Source organism: Lissotriton helveticus, chromosome 1_1 (genome assembly GCF_964261635.1).
Source record: "Lissotriton helveticus chromosome 1_1, aLisHel1.1, whole genome shotgun sequence".
NCBI classification, from domain to species: Eukaryota; Metazoa; Chordata; class Amphibia; order Caudata; family Salamandridae; genus Lissotriton; species Lissotriton helveticus.
In genome coordinates this window covers 104,301,073-104,313,135 of record NC_136057.1, presented here as the reverse complement: position 1 = coordinate 104,313,135, position 12,063 = coordinate 104,301,073, and the positions used below count along the sequence as shown (strand labels likewise).

Below are 12,063 nucleotides of genomic sequence, written 5' to 3'. Positions count from 1 at the left end.
AGTGGGTCAGAACCAGGATTAGGCCTAAGAATCGGGACAGTAACCAGAAGAAGGAGTCCACCAAGCCTCAAGATAAGGGTGGGGATAAAAATAAAGAAAAGACTTCCCCAGGGCCCCAAAACTCCAAGAATGGGGGTGGGTCCCAAGACACTTCTTCAACTGAGAAAAAGCCTTATTGTTATGCCTGTAAACAGGTTGGGCATTACAAAACAGACAACTGTTGTCCCAAGAATAACAATAAAGAAAATATACCTCCAAAGCCAGCTTCAACACCTCCTGTTACTGTCAGCAGTAATCCCCCAGGAAGTGGAAGCACACCCAGGAATCTGGGCGGGTTTACTGTTGGAGCTCAGGTGGACCCTGGCCTATCCAGGTCCCCATCACCCAATGATCTTGTTTATGAGACTGGCATGGGGTTTGCCAATTTCTCTGCTTGCCCAAATACTTTGAGCAAGTATAGACAAGAACCCATCATCAATGGTTTGAAAGTTGAAGCTTTTAGAGACACAGGGGCTAGCATCACCATGGTGGCTGATGGCATAGTCCCCTCTAAGCAACTTTTACCTGGTGCCACATACCAGGTTACAAACATTGATGGAATCCAAACAAATCATCCCATGGCAGTAGTAAGTCTCAGCTGGGGAGGTGTCATTGGCCCAAAGAGAGTGGCAGTGTCACCAAACTTGCCTGTAGACTGCCTACTTGGTAATGATTTGGAGATCTCAGCCTGGGCTGAGGTTGAACAGGAAACCCATTCTAGAATGGTGAATTCCAATGGAAAGGTTAGTGGGGCTGTAATGGCTACAGCCCCAATTCAAGATGTCCTTCCTGAAAAGGTTGGTAGGGCTGAGAAACTCTCTGCCCCATCTTTAGCAAAAGCTCTTCCTGAACAGAATAGCAAAGCTGTTATGATAACAGCAGAAACCCAAACTGAGTCTCCTCCTGAAAAGGTTGGTGGGGCTGTGATGGCCACAGCCCAAACTCAAACTGATATGTGTGTTGTGAAACCTGAAATGATGGATAACTCCACACAAACTGAGAGCATGGAGGAGGAAGAGAAATCTCCCCCTCCCCAGACTTTAGGACAGGATCAGCCTCCTCAGGGAACTGATCTTACCCCTGATGAAGGAACTGCCCCAGAGGTGGTTGGGCCTAGCCTGACAGAACCCCTGATGTCAGTGGACCCTTCTCAGGTGGGACCCAGTCTGGAGCAGGTAACCTGCCCCTCTCTCCCTTGCCTTAGCCAGCCCAGGGCTGCAGAGGACAAGAAGGACAGTGAGACCCAGAGGGCCCCCTGTCAAATAAAGCACCCCCATCAAAAGATTAGGGGCACCAAAACTAGTAGCCCTAGTAAGGTGAAAACTTTAAAAACTCCTGAGGGAGCCCCCTTAAAAACAGTTAGGGACCTCCCACAGATGGATTCTGTTGGGCACAGCCAAACCTGGGACCCAAGGGGCCCAAACCTGAACTGTCCCTCCAGCAAGCCAAACAGAGGGACCCAGCCTCCAGCTTTAGGTAGCCAGAGGTTGACCCTGAGAGCACAGTGCAACTCAGTTAAAGAAAGAAAGGCACACATGGTGGAAGATAATTGGAGGAAGCCAAGCCCTAACTTAGTAGAGCCTCACTTCAATACTCCATATCCAAACCAGCCTTTAACTTTGCATAAACACACCCAAGGTAGTGATTCCCTATGGTGGAGACCCTCTAATACCCAAAGGGTGAGGGACTGCTTAGTGGACCATGAGACAGGGGGTACCCATGCTAGTGCAGGTACTTCCTTATATGGCCACTCAGGCAATATAGGCTTACCTGGCCAAGGATAGCCTTATCTCCTTTCGTTTGGGGGGGGGGTTATGTAGGAAGGTGGCTACCTGACTATGGTTACCCCAGATTTTTTGCCTGTGTTTAGCTGGTTTTTTGACTTAGTTGACCTGGTTCCCTGCTAATCAGGGCCCCAGGCCATCTGCTCTCTCTGTAAAATGGATTCCATGTACCCTAGGTACATACCACAATTGGAAATGGACTCCTTGTCAACCCCTGTATAATGCACTATAGGTGCCCAGGGCATAGGGGCCACCAAGGCCTACCAGGGGCTGCAGCATATCTTTTGCCACCCCTGGCTGGTTCTTAAATTGACACAACTGGCTGATCACTCAGCTGGGGTAAGGTGGTGTAATCACCCCTTGCTTAGATATAGTATACCTATATCTAAACCTATATCTGGACACATATTAACCTGTGAGCCACTCCTGTGGAAGGCCTCATCAATCCTGGAGGCAGAGTGCGTGGTTTCATGTGAGATGGAGCTCTAGCATGAGCTGAGCCTGTCTGCAGCTGTCGGGAACAACTCCCTAAGCTGTTTCAGGATAATGCCATACCATATACTCTTAAGTGCCTTATAATCCTCGCGGTTATATAGCAACTTTGGTTTGGCTTTATCAAAACATGTCGTGTAAGGTGTCATACGATTTGGAATACCATCCCCTCGCCAGTTCTGGCGACGGGGATGGCATTCCACCCCTCTAGAGGGGTAAGACATGTTCCTTTACTGTAATGCGGTTAATTTCTCCAAAGACCTTAAGATCCACAAAATGGATGCCTCTGCCACAGACAAATGTCTGGACCCCTGCAGTTGACCGAAACTCAGCAGATGGGGCCTGGACAAAGGTTTTCCTGTCACAGGAGGGTGTCACCACCCTCCAGACAGGAGATAGTGGATTGTAGCAGGGAGGTTTGAAAGAAACCAGACACTGCCTGGGGCGCACAAGGCTGCCCCTTGCATAATCCGGCCAAACCGGTTCTGGGGCACTCCAGCCCTCGTGCCAGGGCGGCCTGGATCAAAGGAAAGGGGTGTATCCACCCCCTTCCTGGGTCCCACCCATAGGGAGGGACCTAGCAGGTAATCACGCCCCCCAGATTGGAATAAGAGTGGGAGCAGTGCCAATGCACATCAGATTTCCTGGAAGAAACATTTGAAACGCAATTCTGGACCCTTCGCCCTCCATCTCATCGTGGAAGCCCGAAGAATCTCCCTTGTGGTCAAGGAGTGACCACCCTGCAGCAGCAGGCACCATCCAGCCCTCAACGTCTACTTAGTTGCAGTTCCCGCCGGAGCTCGAGCGACTGAGATCGACGAGATCAAGCTTGCCTGCCTTCCAACAGCCCGATCCACAGTCCCTGCAAAGCTGAGACCCGTGGAGGCGACCGGAAGCGTGGGGCACGCCATCTTGAATTGACCACGAGACGCTGACCGTGCAGCCCACGAGTGACCCTCGAAGCTGTGCACCGGGGTTTGAGAAGCCCCCACCCTGAGCTGCTCCTGAGCCGAAGTTCAGCCCTCCACATACGACGAGTGCTGCGTGGGGCCTTTTGGCTCAATTTGGCTCAACGCGTTGGCCCGGTCACTTGCCAGCTGGCTAGTGGTCCCTGTGCCGACGAAACTACAAAGAAGACTCGTGAATCTGGTTGCTCCAGATCCACACCAGCTCCCCTGAAAAGGAGCCCCGACCCTGACCCTCCTGGTCCGAGTGAGAAGCAATCTTCCGATCCCGCGTGGATTGCTCTTACCAAGGCTTGTTTGCTCCAAACTTGAAGCCGACTGCACCGACGGTGAGAGCCTGCGTGGGACAGATCGTGACCTGCTCCTGGACGTCGCAGATGCCCCAGAGCCCACGTGACAGCGGAGAGAAGCTCCTCGACGACCACCTGATTGCGCCCGACATTGCCTGGTTCCGTCCTGGTTCCACCCTGGTCACTGCTGAGTGACCCAGACTCTGTCCCCTCTGCTTTCAGGTACTCTACAACTTGAGTCCACCCTTGGACTCCACCGGACACTTCGTCTTTAACCCTGCCTGCAGCCCTTTCAGCTCCAAGCACCAAGAGCCTGCGTGTCAAAACCCGACGCCACTTCGACCCTGTGCACCCACTTCCTGTGGGTGAGGTAACTTTGCTCCGCCGGTGTTCCCACACTGGTGCACACCTCTAGGGTCTGTGTGTTAAGTTTTGTTCCTCTAGGTTCAGCGGAAGTGTCCTTAAACTTTAACTCTATGACTTTTACGCACCATTGGTTAACATTGGTGCATGCGTGCGCTTTCCGCACATCTCCCGAATCCCGAGGGCCATTCCCGACTTCAGCATTGCTTGTCCTGACTGCTCCCAGCGATTCCCTAGGCCCTAGGCCTAACCACTGTTCGAGTGGCCTCTCTTATACCACTTGTTTAGTATATGGTTTGAGTGGCCACCCGCCCTCATCCATAATTGTGCAACTTGTATGTTTAAACAGTGCTTTTGATTTAACGCTTGTGCCCCTTTATTCATAAAGAATACTGGGGATTGTTTTTAGTAATAAACACATATATTTTTATAATATATACTTGTGTGGTGTCCTTTCATTTGGTATTACAGGATTGTATGTGGTAAAACAGCTCGCTTAACACGACCTCTTAAGTTAAGCCTTTAGGCTGCTTAGTCCATGCTACCCCTAGGATAGCTTGTCTAATAAGGTTGACTTACAACCAGACACCATAAGGGATTGTTTGGTCAGGTAGTAGGTGGTTCCAGAATTGGAAACATCCCCTACCAGGCCAACTTCTCACAGCCGACATCATTCGTCTTTCTACGGCCCATTCTAACTTTTCTTGTCCCTTTATTTATTTATTTATTTATTTATTTAAAAGGTTTTATATAGCGCTACTGGACAAGGTGTTGTATGATTTGGTCCATCTTCTATTGCGGGATGGAAGGGGGATATCCCACTTCTGACACCAGTTGTGGCATGGGATCAAGAAGAGACCTAAGACCAGTTCGGGGTAGGTAAGTTTTATTTTGGAAAACGTCTTTTTATGGCGGGTTGTCAGGGTGTCTCTCTGAAAAGCTCTGGGGTCCGTGATGGTGTCTGGTTATGGTCTTGTTTCCAGATGGTTAAGAAGCAGACTTCAGGGGATGTTTCATTCTTCCTAACTCCTCGTTGGACTCCGCCAGGGAAAAGAAACAGGTACAGATCGTCAGGATATGTACTCTATCTGGACTCTCCCACAGGGAACCGGGCAAGTGCAGGGGACATCCGTGCTAAGGTGCTAAACACTTTATTAAATGTGCGAGGGTGCAGAGGCGTGATTACTGGTGAAGAGGGGTATATTTACATGGTGAGGACAAAGAAAGGTTGGGCAGATATTCTGGCACACACGCGGCTACGGTTTAGAAGAACCCCGTCTTCCTACCCAGCCCGCCAAACGCTGCCGTACCTGTTGTAGCCACACTCCTCCCTCGGGAGTGTGGCACAGCGATTCACGCATCCGGTGGCCTCCTGGCTTACTCCTTTCGTCCTCGGGTTAGCCTCCAAAAGCTCCGTTCTCTGCTCCTCCGTGCCGCTCTCCCACTCTCAATCCTCAGTCGGTGATGTCACACGCCAGGACATCTTCTTCCGCGTTTTTACCCACTAGGAATCACGCGTCGTCATCAGGGGGCGGAGCTACGTACTCGTGTGTCTTCCAGTTAAAGGGGCCATCATCCAATTCATCGGCTAGTTCCCAGGAACAGGCTTTTCCCCTGTTCCAGTCATGCTGATAATGAGGCAGAGAGGGGGAGGATATCAGTTCACTACGCCACCACTCAACATTATCCGGTTCTTTTCCTCCCGTCCCCTGCCCAGTGTTACAGTGACCTTAATGCTGCAGTTTGCATTTCATTACCATCATTTGCTTACTCTGGAGACTCTCCAGGGTGTAGGAGGTTTGCTGTTCCAGAGTTCTTTCTTCAGCTTTTGGGCAGTTATCACTCTGTGGCGATCTGTGGTCCTGTTTCTCTGCTCTTCTTGTAGTAGCTCTTATCAGAGCTTCATCCATCCACCAACGATAATAAGATGCCAGGCGTCACCCAGCACACAACACAGACTATGTTGGGCTATGTCTATCTGCTCGGCGCAGTTAGAGCGAGGATAAAGTTCTACGGACCCATCAGGCTGTGAATGTAACCTAAGGGCTTAAGATGAAATGAAGAGCTTTTATCCTTCCTGAGTGGCTCCAGACTGCTGTGTGCAGACCCGATAGCTGGCAGCACCCTGGAGTATGTATGTATAAATCAGATTATGTTGGAAGTAACCTGCAATATAGTGGTAGGCAGCACCCTGCCATAGAGTAGGGTTTCTCATAGTGTTTTAATTCCTGACACATTAATGGAGATTGTCTTTTAACTGGCAGAAGAACAACACTGACCATACATTTTTCTGGGTTTGTCTTTAAAATGACGTACACATTAGGAATGGCAGTTCGTTCTGCTGGAATAATAACACAAGTTATCTTGCACTCTGCTATGATGTTGCATAGATTTTTGGCTTACACTCTATGTTGTTGTATGGATTTTTGGCTGCAATAAATTCCATGTTTCATTCAAACAAGCTTTCTACAGGGCACATACATGATTTGCTACAGTAGAGAAATAATGCTCCTGTGTACTGTGGCAGACTCAGAAAAATTTAAAAACTTCATGATTTATCTTTCAGTACTTCCTAGTAAAATCTTTCACTTTTTGACTCCTACATTAGCAGAAACATAACTTAGTACCATTAAAATAGTTGTGATGGGGAACATTCAGGTGGGGTTAGGACTGGCTCGACCAGAGTGCTTGCTGAATTGGAGGAGTATGGAGTTGACCACATTGCCTGGTCCGGTGTTGAACCAAGCCAGCGATGCTTTGCTGCAGGCTCATTTGCCCTGATAGCTGGTCAACAGTTTGAGGAGGAGGAGGTGAAGAGCTGGCTAAGTGTGCCATGAGGCTGGAATTTCAGTACATCCCTGGGAAGTGAGCTTTGATTCGATGTAGTGTTCCTCTTATACCCCGTGCAATTCATTCTCTCCAAAGCCTCAAGAATTCCTGGGTCTGAAGGGCGGCTGATTCTGATTGGGTGCTTGATAGTTTTCCAGAAACTCATGTTCTTGATTGTTCATGTTTGTCAGTAGTTAATGAAACACGCCCAAGCGTTTTATCTCTTCAGTTGACCCAAGCTGCAATACAGGTTTCTTTCTCGTTGCAAGAAAATATGAACGGCCAACGAGCCTCTGTCTGTCAAAGAACGGAAGGGCTGGGGAACTGTCACTCATCTCACTGCTAAGCAGAGCAGTGTCATGCTTTCACCCTCACTCAGGCCTCTGATTTTAACTAACATCGCTTAGAACACTGGGACTTTAGAACCCATCCTTTTAATGAGAAAAACAAAACTACAAGTCCCATAAGCAATAGTGGTGGAAGGTGTCACGCATGACCTGGGGCAACATCGATTCAGCACATCCAGTTCCATTTTTTAAGTATTTGACATAATATTGAATGTATAACCTTTGTTTTTTATGGTCATGAGTCACCAGAATACTAAAAAGGTGTCTTTTATTTTCAGGGTCAATTAAGTAATGGTCACCAGCTTGGAAGCTCTGTTCATTCTTCAGTATTTGTCATTGATCTCCACATGTGGCTAGTTAGGGTCTGCCCCTGCATCGTTCCCGATAACTTGCACAGGTAAGGAGCTTGTAGCAGCAACATGATAACCCCATACTCGTCTGTAAGAAGTGCGCTCTGAGGCAGGTATCCGATCATTTTTGTGAAACAAGGAAGGGCCAATATCTGCTATGTACATTTGTTAAAATAAAACCGTCAAATCACAGTATACTGTTCCGCGGGTTCAGTCCCAGCGACATTATCTGTAACTGAACGCAGACACTCTAGGAAGCATGTGCTTTTAAGACAAGTTGCGTTCACTCACCTGAAGGTGACATGCTTCATCATTGGGCTATACTTCTCACCAGGCCGGCGCTACAAGGGCTGGTGGGTACCACAAGAGGGCACTTTGTTGGAGATCTTTTAATAAGTACGCCGGATGAGCATAGTAGGACAGAAGATGTTGTGTCATAAGATGTGAGATTGGTGAAGTCTGAATGTAAGATCAACTATCGACCAGTTGCCGCAATATAGTTCATGTGATCTTCCTGGTCCATGTTGAGATTAAAAACAGCGGCAGAGAAATTGAGGAACTAATGGCCCCTATCACTCCGTGAAAGTATCGATCACCTATGGATCTGCTGGTAAGCTCGGGTCTATACTTCAGGTCAACTTTTTTCATGCCTTGTGTAGTCATGGAGCAATCTGTTGGCATTTCATCAGGACCAAATATGGGTAAATGGGTAAATGTGACCTAATCTTCTCCACAGCGTGAGGACCTCTGTAACTCAAAGCCCTGCACCGTGCATAGGGGATAAGGTGCCTATTAACATCTTACTGCCACAGGTGAGCATTCTCTAACAGAGTGCACTAGTTATGGTAACCCTTCTAAAATTCAGGACATATTGACTTATCCAATAGCGAGGACGCCGCATCAGAGGGCAACTGGTTTGAAAAGCACATGCTTCCTAGGGTGCCTGTGTTCAGTTAGAGATAATGTCTGTGGGACTGAACCTCCGGAACAGTATACTGTGAGTTGATTTATATGAAGAATGTGTATACTGGACTGTCATTTTTTCATCATCTCTTATGATATGTAAAATAAAACACAACACACCTGGAGTCCAACAAATCTATCATAAATTTAATGCAAGAATAGCAAAAGGCCAAGCAAACTACCAAGTGACAATTGTCTTTGCAATGGACGAGAGCATCCACCCTAAAGCAAGTTGGAGTATATAATGCTAATGCTACACAATGTATTTTTATACACTTTTCTCCTAATACAAGTCAATGAAACATGAACACATGATAGAAACAGTTACTGAAGCAACACTAATGAGTAGGAGGCAGGATCTTCTCTCGAGAGGAATGTGAGGAGTCCGTGAGGTGCAGATCAAAGATACACAGACAAGCTGCAGAATTCACTGTTTCTGGAAATAACACTTCTGTTTGTCAATATTCAATTTACTACAAGATGCAGGAAAGTGTGCTGATGGACATCACTAAATAAAATGGTTCTGGGCTCTAATAGAATCATGTAACTTTGCAGGCATATTAAGGCGAACAGACACGTCAAATTAATATAAGAGCATTGTAATTTGGTAATGTAATATATCAATGCACGTTGTGGCATTCATGTGTAACCAATTATCGGTATTAACAAAACCAGTATATCCAGTTATGCTTTCTCAATTCCTTCTTCCTAGAGGCCACCACTGCTGCTATCCAGCTGTATTCAGCAGTGCCTCCTGTGACCTGGAATCCTGCATTTAATCAATACCAAAGGTCGTCATTGCTTCTAGCCAACTCCGGTCACTGGTGCCACTCGCACCCCCACCACCCTTGGGCCTGTTATTCTCTTAGCCAGCTCCAGTCAGTAGTGGCCCCTTGGACCTGTATTTAAGCCTACTAGCCAGCTCCTGTTAGTACTGGCCCCTGGGACCTGTTATCATTCTAGCCAACTTGAGTCATTTGTAGCACCTTGGGACTAGTGATCATACTAACCAGCTTCAGTCAGTATTGACTCCCTGAGACCTATTATCCTGCTAAGTAACTCCAGTCAGTAGTGACCCCTGTACCTTAAATCCTGCTAATATTCAAATCCAGAGGTTAAGTCTACTGCCAACCAGTTCCAATCAATATTGACATGTATTGTTACCCTGCTTGTCATGAATACCAGAGGCCAGCGTTGTTGCTAGCCAACTCCAGTCACCAGTGGCCAGTCACATATTATACTCAATAGGATCAATGCCCAAGGCCTGTGCAGCTGCTAAACTGCCCTAGTCAGTAGTGACCTCCCAGACCTGTTATTCTGCATATAATCAGCAAGGCTTCGGCCCTAAATACACTCACCCCCACATCCTTACCGTATAATAGCAATGTAATTTATTTACTTACATCATACGGTAGGTATCTCACAATATCACACGATCCCAAAAACAAAGAAAATCAAAAATTGCCTAACCATTCAGTACTCCACCTTATCGGTGATAGTGCATAAGGGTATTGACTCCATTGTTAGATTGTGTTTTACCCCCAACGGGTTCGGATGTGTATTGCTGCGCTCCGAAACAATCCCTCGGGTTCCCCTCGGTGCGCAGCAATACACTCTACCCTCAACAGTATTGTTTCAGTATGCATTTCTTTGTTCTCAGCATTTCAGATTGATCGACAAACTCTCCATTATTGATAGAAAACCTTGTGGGCAACCGTTGGGCTACGTAGGGCCAGCCTTCTACAAATGGAACGGACTCCATTCCATTTCTTTCCTTGGTACCACGCCAAGTACCCTCGCACTGACCTACATCAAGTTTGGAACTTATGTCTCTTTCCGGAGCACAAGGAGGAAGACTGCAACGCTTGTAAGTTGTTTCGGTCTAATAGGACTCCACCCGATCATCAGGCTCGATGACGAGAGAGGCAGAGCCAAAGCATTCAAAACACTCTGGATATATTTGTAGAAGAATCTGACCTAGAAGAGATAGAAGCGTTCTCCGTTGAAGAAGAGGCGATTCCAGAGTCCGATTCCGAGCTCGAAATCTATCTGGAGTCCCAAGATGTGCCTTCGGGACATGGTGCTGTGAGTACCGAAGACCCCTTGCCCCCTAAATCCTCTTCTAAAACTCATAAGGCTACAGCACCACCTCTGCCTTCTGGCCAAAGTCGGCACCGAGACAATGTTTCCTACGTCACGCCCCTCGGCTCGGCACCAAAACAAACCGTCAAGCCTTCCAGCTCCGGATCAAGTCAGAAGAAATTACCTTCGGATCCGAAATCATCAGGCTCCAGGACAAATCTGGTTTGGAGCCGAAACCCTCCGCTTCGAAACACCATCTCGCTTCTGAGGCGAAACATTCTATAGACTAGCCGAAATCCGAGGACAATGTTCTCGAGCCTCCATAACCAATTTTAGACGTTCTTAAGGCCAAATTGGATCCCAAACAAAAGAAAATTTTAATTAATCCTGATACTGGACATAAATCCAGCGAAACACAAGCATCCTGGAGAGGACATTTCTGATAGGATTCCCTTAAAGAAGAAGGACATGGCTACTAACCATGTTTATCCTGCTCCACAACCCTCCCTACCTCCACCTTCTTTTCCACAGTTAATAATTGAAGAGCCCTTACACATAACACCTCAGGGATCTCCACATCCACATCCAGATCCAGATGTGGACAAGGTGGTGATGATACTCATTTGCCTGCAGACCCATGGAATGATTACATCATTGACCTCGGGTAGACAATGAGCCAGACCTTTACCCAGCAAAGCCATCACCACCAGATGATAATATGGCTTATGAACACCTCATTGCCAGAGCAGCAGAGTATCATGGGGGTATCATTACATAAAGAGACATTAGAGGAGGACTTTCTATTTGAAACACTTGAGTCTACGCACAGGTCAAGTCAAACACTCCCTATGCTTGAAGGCATGATGAGGCATGCAGATGATATCTTTAAAGATCCTGCCAGAGCATGCATTTTAACTCCAAGGTTAGATAAAAAATATGAACCCTCACCATCAGATCCTGTGTTTATTAAGGGACAATTATCTCTTGACTCTCTACAACGCTCGCAAAAGAGCTAACTCGCAAACCTCTGGGGATGCACCTCCCCCAGATAAAGAATCCACACTTACAGATGCCTCGGGAAATGAGTAGCTGTTCAAGCCGCTACCCATTGACGCATCGCAAACATACACGGCCTACTAGCTAAGTACGACAGGGCACACTGGGATGAGATGGAGCAACTGCTCCAATATCTCCTAGACTCACACAAAACTAAGGCACAGCAGTTAGTTGAAGAGGGGAAACTCATTTCTAACTCCTCAATTAGATGTGCTCTAGACGCAGCAGACACCGCAGCTAGGGAGATCAATATCTCCTTAGAAGGTGTGCATGGCTTAGGATCTCAGCTCGGGAGATCAATACCAGCATTCTCCTTAGAAGGCGAGCATGGCTTAGGGTCTCAGCTAGGGAGATCAATACCAGCATTCTCCTTAGAAGGCGTGCATGGCTTAGGATCTCAGCTAGGGAGATCAATACCAGCATTCTCCTCAGAAGGCGTGCATGGCTTAGGATCTCAGCTCGGGAGATCAATACCAGCATTCTCCTCAGAAGGCGTGCATGGC

The 12,063-nt window shown here is 47.4% G+C and overlaps 1 long non-coding RNA gene across 1 annotated transcript in view; it reads left to right on the top strand.

The window, feature by feature from the left end:
- The window catches only part of LOC144767969 (uncharacterized), an 82,539-nt gene that overhangs the window by 40,382 nt on the left and 30,094 nt on the right, over positions 1-12,063 (top strand). The window contains exon 2 of the long non-coding RNA XR_013598401.1: positions 7,388-7,506. This is a non-coding gene — a long non-coding RNA (uncharacterized LOC144767969). The remainder of the gene's footprint in view (positions 1-7,387; positions 7,507-12,063) is intronic.